General features: G+C 44.8%; 1 non-coding gene across 1 annotated transcript; it reads left to right on the top strand.

Moving 5' to 3' along the window:
* Positions 1 to 665: 665 nt before the first annotated feature.
* On the top strand, positions 666 to 747 carry trnas-gcu (transfer RNA serine (anticodon GCU)). Its single transcript has one exon. It is a non-coding gene; the product is annotated as a tRNA-Ser (tRNA).
* The last annotated feature ends 15,724 nt before the right edge of the window (positions 748 to 16,471 follow it).

Below are 16,471 nucleotides of genomic sequence, written 5' to 3' on the forward strand. Positions count from 1 at the left end.
GAGTGAAAAAACTGAAAAGATTGAACAGTTCCATCCTTTCTTTTCTTCCTTCTTCTCTTCTTTCCATCAGTTTCTCTTTTCTGTCCCAGATCAATATAATGATGAGAATCCCAATTTAATCTGCTGTTTCTGGTGTTTTATCCATTCCAATCAAAATTTCAACATTCCAATCAAATCTATTTGTTATTCCACAGTGTCTCTCCATGTGTTTTATTCTGTTGTATTCTCTCACAGTCTGTTTGATGATCAATGTTACATCTCACTCTCTGTTCTGGTGAAGATCAGAAGCAGTGATATCTGTTTACACCACCCGTCAAGTCGGCCTGATGCTGTGGCTCGCTGATCATGTGGGGTTAAAGCAATTCTTCCAGTCAGTTAGTTCAGTTTTCATTTCATGAGAAATTCGGTCATCATGACTTCATCAGTGACCTAATGGTTCAGGTGTCTGAGTGATGTTAATCATGATGTGATGAAATGATTGTATGTTCCAGTCTTTCCGTGGTGGGTTTTCACACTGAGTAGAAACGTGTTGGACATGGTCTGGAAATGTTTCACACTGCTCCATTCCCAACTTCATTTACTTACAGAAGATATATTTCCATCATTCCACAGCTGGCTGCACAGCCAGAAGCTGTGCTGAAGGTGACAGCTGTATCTCTGCAACTGACAAGGTGGCCGAGAGGTTAAGGCGATGGAATGCTAATCCATTGTGCTTTGCACACGTGGGTTCGAATCCCATCCTTGTCGCTAGTTTATGAGCTGTTTCGTGTATTATTTATGTTGGGTGAGCTTATGTGTCAAGTCAGCCTCGAAACCTGTTCTTGTCAATGTCCAGACAGTGATTCCAGAATTTGTTATACTTTATTAAAATTGAGACAGACAATTGGAATTCTTCACCCAAACTGCACTGGAATGAAGATCAAATAGGGATCACGAAACGGAGCAGGATTTTTCCTCCCCTCCTTCCTTCCATCATTACTTTCTCTGGATTTGCACCAAGTGAAAGACAAATGGGAAAAGCAAATGGTGAGGGAGCAGATGCAGAAAATTATCCTTTGGCAAGAAATTTATTTTCAAATCTTCTTGATAGATTAAGTGAGTGAGCAATGCTTTGGCAGATGGAGTTTAAAATGAGGGGTCATCTACTACCTACGATAGATCAGAGTGTTTTTTTGTAAGAGGTGAGATGTTAGAAACGGTTGAGGAGCAGAGACCCGAATACTGAATTGATAAAAGCTGGTAGAAAATAATGTGAAAAGTGAACAGAATCTGAAGTTTGGAACTCATGTTGTAGTGATATAAAGCTCTGTGCTCCTGAAGTATATGTCCAAGCCCAGATTGTGGGGAATCTGTGGAGAGTGATTTGGTTTTTCTTCATTCTTGGGTGTGAGTATCGCTGATAAGGCTAGCATTTATTACCCATTCCTATTGCCGTTGAGAAGGTGGTGGAGAGCTGCCTTCTTGAACTGATGCAGTCCATATGGTGCAGGAACACCCACAGTGCTATTGGGGAGGGAGTTCCAGGATTGTGACCCAACAACAGAGAAGAAATGGCGATATCGTTCCAAGTCAAGATGGTGAGTGACTTGGAGGGGAACCTGCAGGTAGTGAGTTCCCATGCATCTGCTGCCCTTGTCCTTCGAGGTGGTAGTGGTCACGAGTTTGGAAGGTGCTGTTGAAGGATACTTGGCGAGTTGCTGCAGTGCATATGGAGATGGTACACACTGCAGCCACTGTTTACTGGTTGTGGAGGGATTGAATGTTTAAGGTGGCGGGTGAGGTGCCGATCAAGTGCGCTGCTTTGTCCTGGATGGTGTTGAGCTTCTTGAGTGCTGTTGAGTGGGATGTATTCCATCACACTCCTGACTTGTGCCTTGTAGATGGTGGACAGGATTTGGGGTGTCAGGAGGTGAGATACTTGCTGCAGAATTCGAAATCTCTGACCTGCGCTTATAGCCACAGCATAGATGTGACTGGTCTAGTTACGTTTCTGGTCAAGATGTTGATGGTGGGGGATTTAACGATGATAATGCTTCTGAATATCAAAAGGTAGATTTTTTTTCTCTCTCATTGGAGATGTTCACTGCTTGGCACTTGTGTGGCCAGAAGGTTGCTTGTCACTTATCAGCTCAAGCCTGAATGTTGCTCAGGTCTTGCTGCTTTCAGGCACAGACTGCTTCAGTATCTGAAGAGTTGTGAATCATCATCTAACATTCCCACTTCTGACTTATGTTGAAGAGAAAGTCGTCAATGAAACAGCTGGGATGTTTGGGTCTACGACACTACCCTGAGAAACTCCTGAGGCAATGTCCTGGGCTGAGATGATTGGCCTCCAATAACCACAACATCTTGTTTTGTGCTAGGTATGACTTCAACAAGTGGAGGGTTTTCCCCCTGATTCCCATTGACTTCAATTTTGCGAGGGATTCTTGATGCCACACTCACTCAAGGGCAATCACCCTCACCTCTCCTCTGGAATTCCAGTCTTTCGTCTCTGTTTGGACCAAGCTGCAATGAGATCATAAGAACAGAAGATCGGAAGAACTCATAGCAGGAGTAGGCCATTAGGCCCCTCGAGCTTGCTCCGCCATTCAATAGGATCATGGCTGACCTGATCATGACCTCAACCCCACTTTCTTGCCTGCCCACATAACCCTTGGCTCTCTTGTAGATAAAAATCTTGAAGACATTCAATGACCCAGCCTCCACTGCTCTCTGCGGTAAAGAATTCCAAAGATTAATGACCCTCTGAGAGAAGAAATACCTTCTTAAATGAAAAAGCCGTAAATCTGAAACTGTGTCTCCTAGTTCTAGATTCCACCACGAGAGGAAACATCCTCTCAGCATCTACCCTGTCAAGCCCCTCAGAATCTTATATGTCTCAATACGTTCTCCTTTCATTTTTCTCAACTCCAATGAGTATCGGTCCAACCTGCTCAACTTTCCTCATGAGACAACACCTTCATCACAGGAATTAATCAAATGAACCTTCTCTGAACTGCCTCCAATGCAAGTATATCCCTCCTTAAATAAGGAGACCATAACTGTACACAGTACTCTAGGTGTGGTTTCACCAGCACCATGTACATTTGTAGCAAGACTTCTCTACTTTTATACTCCATCCCCCTTGCAATAAAGGGTAACATTCCATTTGCCTTCCTAATTATTTGCTGTACCTGCATGGTAACTTTTTGTGATTCATGTACGATGACACCCAGATCCTTCTACACCGCAGCATTCTGTAATCTCTCACAATTTAAATAATATTTTCCTTTTCTATTCTTCCTACCAAAGTGGATAACCTCACATTTTCCCACATTATACTCTATCTGCCAAATTATTTCCTGGAGTTGAGAGACCCTGGCAGAACCTAAATTGAGCATCGATGAGCAGATTATTGCTAAGTGTGTGGTGCTTGATAGCACTGTTGGTGACATCTTCCATCACTTTGTTGATGCTTGATAGTAGACTGATGGGGCGGCAATTGGTCAGATTGGATTTGTCTTGCATTTTTTTTGTGGAGAGGGCACACTTGGGCAACTTTCCACATTGTCAAGTAGATGCCCGTGTTGTAGCTCTACTGGAACAGCTTGGCTGAGGGCGCAGCTAGTTCTGGAGCACAAGTCTTCAGTACTAGTGTGGAAGTGAGCAGAAAGGCATGGCACTATGCTTAATGGGAAATATAGCCAAGTTAGGAATAGTAGCTTTGCTGAGCTTTGATTTTAAGTGGCAGAAACCACAATGAAATAGTTAAAAGTAAAGGCAGAGCGTGTGAGACTGTAAAGACTAGCCGACACTGGTAATTGCAAAGACATCTGTTCTTTATGGCCTGATTGTGTGACTCCCTGTGGTTTGGAACAAATGGACTCCTGTGAATCAAATGATGTCCATCCCTGTGTGAGTGATAAGGAGTGCTCGGCCCCTCTTATCTTCGTGAACTGCCACTACTTGATGTAGCTGCAGACTGCATGAAACACTCAGGAATGTACACCTAACAGAGATAGCAGGAAGCGCCGCAATTACTTGTCACAAGGTAGAGACAGACTCATGATCCATGTAGGGAGTGAGACTAGAATGATTATTGATGATTCCTATGCTCTTGCTAATTAGCTTGCTTGTCCGCTTTGTTTTATCTTGCTGGTACAAAACAATATTTTATTAGTAACAAGTATGTATTGAAAATGGAGTGTATTGGAACCTCAGTAACAGATGTACTGCATGTCACCACGTGGGTGAAGTCGAATTGTATCGCACTGATTGGTTAAACAAGGGGGTATAGCATGAATCTTAATGTATAAACAGTAGTACCTGTATCAAAAAACTTTACTTACTCTAGTGGACCAGACAGACTCTGGGTGGAGTCAGTGTCGTTGCATTAGAGGAAGTCAGCCGGCTAAATGCGCAAATAAAGTAATTGATTTTACCTACACATCCGACTCAGTATATTTAATGAACCAGACTGAAGCCAAAAAGAACTCAGATTTACACTAGAGCCGGAATGTTGTTAGGGCCCATAGTCTTTGCTGTATCGAGTGCCTTCAGCTATTTCTTGCCATTATGTGGAGTGAAGCAAATTGGCTGAAAACTGGAAGCTGTGATACTGGGGACCTCAAGAGGCCGAGATGAATCATCCACTGAGCAATTTCTGACTGAAGATGGTTTCAAATGCTTCAGCTTCATCTTTTGCACTGACGTGCTCGGCTCCACCAACATTGAGGATAGGGATGTTTTTGGAGCCTCCTCATCTGGTTCGTTATTTAATTGTCCTCCACCTTTCATACTGGATACCTAGTTTCTCAGGGCAGTGTCCAAGGCCCAATCATCCTCAGCTGTTTCATTGATGGCTTTCTCTTCAACAAAAGTCAGAAGTGGGAATGTTCGCTGATGATTCACAACTCATCAGATACTGAAGCAATCTGTACCTGCAAGCAGCAAGACCTGAACAACATTCAGGCTTGAGCTGATATGTGACAAGCAACATTCTTTGATCTGATCCTGAGGGAGATATCCGTGCGTGGAGTGGCGGGATGTATGGAGAGTGATTCTGAAGAGGATGTCTGAGCCTGGAGGGCAGAATCTGTGGAGCGTGATCCTGACGAGTGTGTGTAAACCTGGAATGGAAGCTTTCTGTAGAGGTACAGGTGGAGGCCATTCATTCCCAGTATTTTATAAAGGTTTAGCATAACTTATATGCTTTCACTCTATGCCTCTATTAATAAAGCCAAGTGTCCTGTTTGCTCTTAGCTACCTTTTCAATCCTTCTAACATTGGTGTACATTGTCTCTCTGCTCCTGCACACAGTTTAGAATTGTAACGTTTCATTTATATGGCATTCTTCCTTCCAAATTGTATCACTTCACACTTCTCTGTGTAAAATTTCATCTGTTCTGTGAAAGCCCATTTTACCATTTTTTTTTCAGTTCCCCTGAAGTGTGTTACGATCACTGGCATAGGACAAAATTCCTGAGCATTCTTTGATGCTATCTCCATAGACAGAGCAATCTTTTACGCGAGCTCAAATGTAGGATTTTGTGTGTTTAGTATCTTATTTCACCCACCAATATAAGCACAGATATGTCACGGAAATCCTGTTCACTGCAGTCCCTGCTGTTGTTTGCTGCCTATATTTACAGATTTTTATCTCAACTCGTCACCATGTTCTCTAATATATTCAGGGGGCATCAGCAGAGAAAATGTTCAACAAGCATGGCAAGTGCAATGAAATGTTTATTTATTTCATTATGTCATGAACATAATATACAAATTTTTACATGTGTGAATCATCAATATGTGTCTTCAAAAATGGAACCCCGTCACAATAAACACTGCCACCTTTCAATGTTTAGCAGACAGGTTTGACGGCCTGATGTGTGTGATTCCCATATTAATGTGTTTGTACAAAGTTCGGGGAAAGATGGAGATACGAATAATTTACAGGAAAATCTTTTAAGCATATTACCACATCTCTCACTCACAAAGATCTGCAAACACATGGATTCCAAAAGAACCTGAGTGCAAAATCACCTAAAATAAACACAGCCAGAGAGACTTGCAATAACCTGTAGCTCAGGGAAAGTACATGATGTTATGGAAGGGATTCTGTTTCTTCTGTTAAAATATTTTTTGAAGAAGTCATAATCAAACTGAATAAATGTAGGACCAGTTCTTTTTCAAGAGAGAACCAAAGGAGCCAATTTGGCAACTATGTTTACTGGTTGTCACATGATTCAAGTTAAATATAGAACAGAAACCCTGGTAACCGGAAGAAATGTGGTTAGTGAAGTCAGTCATGCCCCTTGATTGGGCAACCTTGGCAGCAGCAGCGCAAACCTAAGACAGCAGAAAACTCACAACCTTTGGTTGTAGCAGTAAGTGTGTTTTACCTGCTGGAGTGAGCAGCTGATAAAGTTAACCTGAAGAATCGTCAAGGAAGGAGAGAAGACCACAACCCAGTTTGTTTTCCAGAAAATCTTTAAAAGACCCTGAGAAGTCCACTGAGTTAATTCATCTTGTCGCATGTCTTTGAAGAAGGCCTGCTAAAATTAATTCTCAATGCCTTCTGAAAAGAACGGATCTAAAATACCCTAGTGACGTGTCTACGTATACTCGGAAGTTAGACTGTATTCCAGTTTTGGAGCAACATATCTCATCTGATGATTTCTTCAAAAATGAGCAAATAAACAGCCCAAGAGGTTTTTTTTGTCTGTAACAGAGTGCTGAATTTAAAAAAAAATCCCTTTTATTTTTTCAGCTATCCGGTGTGTGTGTGTGCGTGTGGCTCGAAGATAAAAAAAAGGACTTTAAAAGTTGTTCAAGGTGAAAAAGGAACTTTTAAAATTTCCACCTGTGTGTTTATGCTTTACTTCATGACTAGTTAAAACTTGTTCGACAATAAATGGATAATTTTGTTGTTCATTAAAGAAACCTGGTCAGTGTCTTCTATTCTGGGAAAAATAGAGTATATGATTGACTGTATCAGTATGTGGGAAAAGTTCACATAGATGTTGTGACCTGTGGAGAAGTGGGATGAGAATAAAGAGTGCCCTCCTCTGCCCTTAGTTGTCACAGCACTTGTGATCTGGCTCAGCAGCTTAATTGGTTCGAGTGTTTGTCTAATAATCAGAAAATCATGGATTCATATCATGGCTTCAAAAGTTTAGCTATCAATCATTTACATCCATTTTCTTGTGAACTTTAACTTTTCTTATGAATTTCATTCACAAAAGAAAACAGCTCAGTGGTTGCCTTTGTGAAGGATGTGAGTTTGAAATGGCTGTTCCTGCTCGGACAGATGTCCAGTGCTAATATTTCAACGGCAACTCAATCCCGTACAATTTCTTTGAGAGCAATGTGTTTGCAGTTGCATTTAACCTGGAAAACAGCTCAACATTAATCTCACTGAAGGAAAGTGTGACCGTGTTGTATGTTTCAGAGTGTTTGTGTCATTTTGTGTCTCTTTTAACCAAGACTATAACACGACGCAAAGGGGAGGGTTGATCCGAGGTTTAGAATATATTATCATTCAGGAGCAAGAAAAATCAAATGGAACAAAATAAGAAAACCCAGTCGCCAGATTTGAGAATCTGTAGATCCGCTTTGGGAAAGTGAATCAGAGCAGAATGAAGGGTGAACTGTCCGACTGCCCAGAAGAGATGAAGACACAGCTCAGTCAGCACGTTCCCCTGGTTTATGATGCTGGAACATTCCTCACACAGAAATTATTCAATCAATATTCATCTGCCAAGTCGGTCTGAGGCTGTGCCTCTCTGATCATGTGGAATTAAAGCAATTCTTCCAGTCAGTGAGTTTAGTTGTCATTTCATGAGAAATTCGAAGTCATCATGACTTCGTCAGTGACCAAATGGTTCAGGTGTCTGAGTGATGTTAATCATGATGTGATGAAATGATTGTATGTTCCAGTCTTTCCGTGGTGGGATTTCACACTGAGTCGAAACGTGTTGGACATGGTCTGGAAATGTTTCACACCACTCCATTCCCAACAGGCCATGACCTGATGTGATGGAAATTTCATTTACTTACAGAAGCTGCATTTCCATCATTGCACATCTGGCTGCACAGCCAGGATCTGTACTGTCCAAACAGCTGACAAGGTGGTCGAGAGGTTAAGACGGTGGCGTGCTGATGCATTTTGCTTTGCATGTGTGGGTTCGGATCCCAATTTTGTCGTTAGTGTATGAAGTGTCTAGTACATTGTTGTGGGGGAGCTTTTGTGGAAAGTTGGCCTGGAAACATGTTCTTATCAGTATCTCGCTGGTGATTCCAGAATTGTTTATACTTTATTAAAATTGAGACAGACAATCGGAATCCTTCACCCAAATTGGACTGGAATGAAGATCAAATAGGGATCACGAAAAGGAGGAAGATTTTTCCCTCCCTCCTTCCTTCCATCTTTACTTTCTCTGGATTTACACCAAATGAAAGACTAATGGGAAAAGCAAACGGCGAGGGAGCAGAAGCAGAACATTATCCTTTGGCAAGAAATTTATTTTCAAATCTTCTTGATAGATTAAGTGAGTGAGCAATGTTTTGGCAGATGGAGTTTAAAATGTGGGGTCATCTAGTACCTACGAAAGATAGATCAGAGTGTTTTTTATAAGTGGTGAGATGTTAGAAACTGGAGAAGCAGAGGCCCACGTGCTGAATCACTAAACACTAACGGACTGGTAGAAAATAATGTGAAAGGTGAATGGAATCTGAAGATTGGAAATCACGTTGTAGTTATATAAAGCTCTGTGCTCCTGAAGTAAATGTCCAAGCCTGGATTGTGGGGAATCTGTGGAGAATGATTTGTTTTTTATTTATTCTTGGGTGTGAGTATCGCTGGCAAGGCTGGCATTTATTGTCCATCCCTAATTGCCCTTGAGAATGTGGTGGGGAGCTGCCTTCTTGAACTGCTGCAGTCAATGTGGTGTAGGAACACCCACAGTGCTATTGCAGAGGGAGTTCCAGGATTTTGACCCAACAACAGTGAAGAAATGGTGATATAGTTCCAAGTCATGATGGTGAGTGACTTGGAAGTGAACCTGCAGGTGGTGGTGTTCCCATGCATCTGCTGCCCTTGTCCTTCGAGGTAGTGATCACGGGTTTGGATGGTGCTGTCGAACGTTACTTAGCGAGTTACTGCAGTGCATCTTGTAAGTGGTACACACTGCTGCCACTGTGCTCTGGTGGTGGAGGGAGTGAATGTTTAAGGTGGTGGGTGAGGTACCGATGAAGAGGACTGCTTTGTCCTGGGTGGTATTGAGCTTTTTATGTGTTTTTGGAGCTGCAGCTATCCAGAAAAGTGGAGAGTATTCCATCACACTCCTGACTTGTGCCTTGTAGACAATGGACAGGCTTTGGTATGTCAGGAGGTGAGATACTTGCTGCAGAATTCCCAATTTCTGACCTACGCTAAAAGCCGCAGCATAGATGTGACTGGTCCAGTTTAGTTTATAATCAATGATAACCCCCAAGATGTTGTTGGTGAGGGATTCAGTGATGATAATGCTGCTGAGTATTAAAAGGTAGATGGTTTGATTCTCTCTCATTGGAGATGTTCACTGCGTAGCACTTTTGTGGCAACCAAGTCGCTTGTCACTTATCAGCTCAAGCCTGAATGTTGTTCAGGTCTCGCTGCTTGCGGACATGGACTGCTTCAGTATCTGAGGAGTTGTGAATCATCACCTAACATTCCCACTTCTGACTTAAGTTGAGGGGAAACTCATTAATGAAAGGGCTGAGGATGGTTGAGCCTAGGACACTACCCTGAGAAACTCCTGAGGCAATGTCCTGGATTGAGATGATCGGCCTCCACCAACCATAATCATCTTGCTTTGTGCTAGGTATGACTCCAACAAGTGGACAATTTTCCCCTGATTCCCATTGATTTCAATTTTGCTAGGGATCCTTGATGCCACACTCACTCAAGGGTAATTACTCTCACCTCTCCTCTGGAATTCCACTCTTTTGTCTCTATTTGAAACAAGCTGCAATGAGATCACAAGAACAGAAATAGTAGCAGCAGGAGGCCATTTGGCCCCTCGAGCCTTCTCCGGCATTCAATAGGATCATGGCTGATCTGATCATGGCATCAACCCCACTTTCTTGCCTGCCCCCCATAACCCTTGACTTCCTTGTAGATAAAAATCCAAAGATGAAAAACTGTCTGAGAGAAGAAATTCCTCCTCATTTCCTTCTTAAATGGAAAATCCCTAATTCTGAAACTGTGTCCCCTAGTTCTAGATTCCACCACGAGGGGAAACATCCTCTCAGCATCTACCCTGTCAAGACCCTTCAGAATCTTATATGTCTCAATACGATCACCTCTCATGTTTCTAAACTCCAATCAGTATAGGTCGAACCTGCTCAATCCTCCTCACAAGACAACCCCTTCATCACAGGAATAAATCCAGTGAACCTTCTCTGAACTTTTTTTAAAATTTCCAACATATACTTTATTCGTTAAAAAAACTATAAAAATATACATTACAAAACAGTTCAAAAACAGCACCAAGTCAACAATACAAAGATTGCAAAGGAGATCAGTTTCCTTCAGTACAGGAGTGAATTGCCTCACAACCCTTCCATTTCATTTTACCTGCCATGTACTTATTGCAGCAAACAAATATTTTCTGGAATAAAAACAAGAAATACTGGAACCACTCAGCAAATCTGGCAGCATCTGTGGAAAGAGAAGCAGAGTTAACGTTTCGGGTCACTGACACTTCTTCGAAACTGACAAATATTAAAAATGTCACAGGTTATAAGCAAGTGAGGTGGGGGTGGGGCAAGAGATAACAAAGGAGAAGGTGCAGGTTGGACAAGGCCACATAGCTGACCAAAAGGTCAGCAATATAAAAGGTTGTAAAAAATGTAAAAAAGCAAAAAAGAAGAAAAAAGAAAAAACAACTAAAAATGAAAGTAAAATGGGGGGCCGTCATGCTCTGAAATTATTGAACTCAATGTTCAGTCCGGCAGGCTGTAGTGTGCCTAATCGATAGATGAGATGCTGTTCCTCGAGCTTGCGTTGATGTTCACTGGAACACTGCAGCAATCCCAGGACAGAGATGTGAGCATGAGAGCAGGGGGGAGTGTTGAAATGCCAAGAAACCGGAAGCTCAGGGTCCTGCTTGCAGACCGAGCGGAGGTGTTCCGCAAAACGGTCACCCAGTCTGCGCTTGGTCTCCCCAATATAGAGGAGACCACATTGTGAGCAGCGAATACAGTATACTACATCGAAAGAAGTACAGGTAAATCGCTGCTTCACCTGAAAGGAGTATTTGGGGCCTGGGATAGTGAGGAGAGAGGAGGTAAATGGGCAGGTATTACACCTCCTGCGATTGCAGGGGAAGATGCCATGGAATGGGGACGAGGTGGTGGGGGTAATGGAGGAGTGGACCAGGTTGTCGCGGAGGGAACGATCCCTTAGGAATGCTGACAGGGGAAGGGAGGGGAAGATGCGTTTGGTAGTGGCATCACGCTGGAGGTGGCGAAAATGGCAGAGGATGATCCTTTGGATATGGAGGCTGATGGGGTGGAAAGTGAGGACAAGGGGAACCCTGTCACGGTTCTGGGAGGGAGGGGAAGGATTGAGGGCAGAAGTATGGGAAATGGGCCGGACACGGTTGAGGGCCCTGTCAACAACAGTGGGGAGGATTCCTCGTTTGAGGAAAAAGGAGGTCATACCAGAAGCACCGTCATGGAAGGTAGCATCATCAGAGCAGATGCGTCGAAGACGGAGAAACTGGGAGAATGGAATGGAGTCCTCACAGGGGGTAGGGTGTGAAGAAGTGTAGTCGAGGTAGCTGTGGGAGCCGGTGGGCTTATAATGGCTATTGGGAGACAACCTATCCCCAGAGATGGAGACAGAGAAGTCGAGGAAGGGAAGGGAAGTGTCAGAGATGGACCACGTTTGGGTGAGAGAAGAGTGGAAATTGGAAGCAAAGTTGATAAAGTTTTCCAGTTCGGGGCGGGAGCAGGAAATGGCACCGATACAGTCATCAATGTACCGGAAAAAGAGTTGGGGGAGGGGGCCTGAGTAGGGCTGGAACAAAGAATGCTCGACATATCCCACAAAAAGACAGGCATAACTAGGACCCATGCGGGTACCCATAGCGACACCTTTTACTTGAAGTGCGTGGAGTTGAAGGAGAAGTTGTTCAATGTGAGAACAAGTTCAGCCAGGCGGAGGAGGGTGGTGGTGGATGGGGACTGGTTGGGCCTCTGTTCCAGGAAGAAGCGGAGAGCCCTCAAACCATCCTGGCGGGGATGGAGGTGCAGCGCGATTGGACGTCCATAGTGAAGAGGAGGCGGTTGGGACCAGGAAACTGGAAATTGTCAAAATGACGTAAGGCGTCAGAAGAGTCACGGATGCAGTTGGGAAGAGACTGGACCAGCGGAGAAAAGATAGATTCAAGATAGGAAGAAATAAGTTCAGTGGGGCAGGAGCAGGCTGACACAATGGGTCTGCCGGGACGTACCCGTTTGTGGATTGTGGAAAGGAGGTAGAAGCGGGCTGTCCGGGGTTGCGGGACTATGAGGTTGGAAGCTGTAGAGGGAAGATCTCCAGAGGAGATGAGGTCAGTGACAGTCCTTTGGACGATGGCTTGATGTTCGGTGATGGGGTCATGGTCCAGTGGGAGGTAGGAAGAAGTGTCTGTGAGTGGGCACTGAGCCTCTGCAAGGTAGAGGTCGGTACGCCATACAACAACAGCACCACCCTTGTCTGCAGGTTTGATCACCATGTCGGGGTTAGACCTGAGAGAACGGAGTGCCTCAAGATCAGAGGGGGACAGGTTAGAGTGAGTGAGGGGGGCAATAGGCGTTTGATAAGGTTCCCCACGGTAGGCTATTGCAGAAAATACGCAAGTATGGGGTTGAAGGTGATTTAGAGCTTTGGATCAGAAATTGGCTAGCTGAAAGAAGACAGAGGGTGGTGGTTGATGGCAAATGTTCATCCTGGAGTTTAGTTACTAGTGGTGTACCGCAAGGTTCTGTTTTGGGGCCACTGCTGTTTGTCATTTTTATAAACGACCTGGATGAGGGTGTAGAAGGGTGGGTTAGTAAATTTGCGGATGACACGAAGGTCGGTGGAGTTGTGGATAGTGTCGAAGGGTGTTGTAGGGTACAGAGGGACATAGATAGGCTGCAGAGCTGGGCTGAGAGATGGCAAATGGAGTTTAATGCGGAGAAGTGTGAGGTGATTCACTTTGGAAGGAGTAACAGCAATGCAGAGTACTGGGCTAATGGGAAGATTCTTGGTAGTGTAGATGAGCAGAGAGATCTTGGTATCCAGGTACATAAATCCCTGAAAGTTGCTACCCAGGTTAATAGGGCTGTTAAGAAGGCATATGGTGTGTTAGCCTTTATTAGTAGGGGGATCGAGTTTCAGAGCCACGGGGTCATGATGCAGCTGTACAAAACTCTGGTGAGGCCGCACCTGGAGTATTGCGTGCAGTTCTGGTCACCGCATTATAGGAAGGATGTCGAAGCTTTGGAAAGGGTGCAGAGGAGATTTACTAGGATGTTGCCTGGTATGGAAGGAAGGTCTTACGAGGAAAGGCTGAGGGACTTGGGGTTGTTTTCGTTAGAGAGAAGGAGGAGGAGAGGTGACTTAATAGAGACATACAAGATAATCAGAGGGTTAGATAGGGTGGATAGTGAGAGTCTTTTTCCTCGGATGAGGATGGCAAACACGAGGGGACATAGCTTTAAGTTGAGGGGTGAAAGATATAGGACAGATGTCAGAGGTAGTTTCTTTACGCAGAGAGTAGTAGCGGCGTGGAACGCCCTGCCTGCAACAGTAGTAGACTCGCCAACTTTAAGGGCATTTAAGTGGTCATTGGATAGACATATGGATGTAAATGGAATAGTGTAGGTCAGATGATCGGCGCAACATCGAGGGCCGAAGGGCCTGTACTGCGCTGTAATATTCTAATTCTAATTCTAAAATGACAAATGTCCAGCCGACAGTTTTCAATGAAGAGATCAAGAGCGGGTAAGTGGCCGGGGGGGGGTGGGGGGGGGGTCCAAGTAGAGGGAGAATGATGGAGGTGGGAGAATGGGTCTGCTGGTCGGGAGGAGGACTCCTGATCAAAAAAGTGAGCCTGGAGGCGGAGAAATATTTTCTGGATACAGCCCGAGGGGATTTCCATGGATCCAGTCCCTCACTTCACCTTGGTGGTGGTACCTTACACAGTGGTCTTCCCCAGTGAACCTTTGCAGCGGCTGCCCCAAGCTGTAGTGCGTCCCTCAGCACGTAGTCTTGGACCTTGGAATGTGCCTGTCTGCAACATTAGGTCGTGGACAACTCTTTGCGCTGGAAGACCAGCAAGTTTCGGGCAGACCAAAGGGCGTCTTTCACCGAATTGATAGTCCTTCAGCAGCAGTTGATGTTTATCTCGGTGTGCATCCCTGAGAACAGCCTGTGGAGCACAGACCCCTGTGTTACACAGCTGCTTGGGATGAACCGCAATAAAAACCACTGCATCTTTTTCTACACCTGCTTTGCAAAGACAGACAGGGCAGTCCTCTCTCCTCTGTCTTGTTTGTTTGCTGTATTGAATCCTTTGCTGAGTCTATTAGGAAGGATGCAAGCATAAGGGGCGGGTTACAATCCGAGGCAGTGGAGTCACTCAGGTTAAAACTTCCCTGTACCTGGATGACGTCGCCGTCTTTTGCTCGGATCTGCTGTCCGTTCGCAGACTGATCAGCATCTGCGACCAGTTCGAACTCACCTCGGGAGCCAAAGTTAACCACGGCAAGTGCGAGTCCATGTTCTTTGGGAACTGGGCTGACCGATCCTTTGTCCCCTTCACCATCAGGTCAGACAACCTGACGGTGCTGGGGATATGGTTCGGAAGGGCCGGGGCGTGCACCAAAACCTGGATGTAGCGAGTAGCCAGGATACACCATAAGCTGAGCATGTGGGAGCAGCGATCTCTCTCCATTGTGGGTAAGAACCTGGTGATCAGGTGCGAGGCGCTCACGTTGCTGTACGTGGTGCAGGTCTGGCCCATACGTCACTCCTGCGCTGTGGCGATCACCCGAGCCATTTTCCGCTTCATATGGGGTTCCAAAATGGACCAGGTCTGGAGGGACACGATGTTCAAACCCCTGGATAAGGGCGGGAAAAATGTACCCAACGTCGCCCTCATCCTGATGACTACCTTCGTGTGCGGCTGCATCAAGCTGTGCGCAGATTCCCAGTGCACAATCTCCAAGTGTCACTACGTGCTGAGGTTCTATCTGTCCCCAGCGTTGTGAAGGATGGGCCTGGTCACATTGCCGCGGAATGCTCCATCCAGTTGGACCGTGCCGTACCACCTATCCTTCGTGGGAAAGTTTCTGTGGAAAAATATCTTTGACCACCAATCCTTCAGGTAGTGGTCTGCACGGAATGTCCTCAAGGCCCTACAGGAAAAGGAGATGGTGGATCCAGTCGGATGGTTCCCCGAGCAAACTTCGAAAGTCATTTGGCGGAATGCCTCATCACCAGACCTTTCAAGCAAGCACCAAGATGAAACTTGGCTGGTAGTGAGAAGAGCCCTCCCCATCAGATCCTTCCTGCACGCCCGAAGTCTAACCCCCTCCGCACAATGCCCTCGAGGTGGCTGTGGTGAGGAAGAGACAGTTGCCCACCTCTTTCTCTGAATTGCCTCCAATGCAAGTATATCCATCCTTAAATAAGGAGACCAAAACTGTGCACAGTACTCCAGGTGTGGTTTCACCAACACCCTGTACATTTGTAGCAAGACTTCTCTCCTTTTATACTCCATTCCCCTTTGTAATAAAGGGTAACATTCCATTTGCCTTCCTAATTATTTGCTCTAGCTGCATGCTAGCTTTTTATGATTCATGTACGAAGACACCCAGATCCTTCTATACCGCAGCATTCTGTAGTCTCTCGCAATTTAAATAATATTTAATTTATCTGTTCTTACTACCAAAGTGAATAACCTCACATTTTCCCACATTATACTCCAGCTTCCAAATGTTTGCCTGGATTGAGAGGCCCTGGCGGAATCTAAACTGAGCATCGATGAGCAGATTATTGCTAAATGCGTGGTGATTGATATCACTGTTGATGACATCTTCCATCACTTTGCTGATGATTGATAGTAGACTGATGGGGCGGTAATTGGTCAGATTGGATTTGTCCTGCTTTTCTTTTATGGACAGGACACACCTGGGCAATTTTCCACATTGTCGAGTAGCTGTTTGTGTTGTCGCTCAAAAAAAAATTATCTTAATAAATTATCGGCTGTAAGCACGTTTGTCATCGGGTTGAATAATTTCTGTGTGAGGAATGTTCCAGCATCATAAACCAGGGGAACGTGCTGACTGAGCTGTGTCTTCATCTCTTCTGGGCAGTCGGACAGTTCACCCTTCATTCTGCTCTGATTCACTTTCCGAAAGCAGATCTACAGATTCTCACATCTGGAGACTGGGTTTTCTTGTTAGGTTCCTT

Source organism: Heterodontus francisci, chromosome 28, assembly GCF_036365525.1.
Source record: "Heterodontus francisci isolate sHetFra1 chromosome 28, sHetFra1.hap1, whole genome shotgun sequence".
Taxonomy (NCBI): domain Eukaryota; kingdom Metazoa; phylum Chordata; class Chondrichthyes; order Heterodontiformes; family Heterodontidae; genus Heterodontus; species Heterodontus francisci.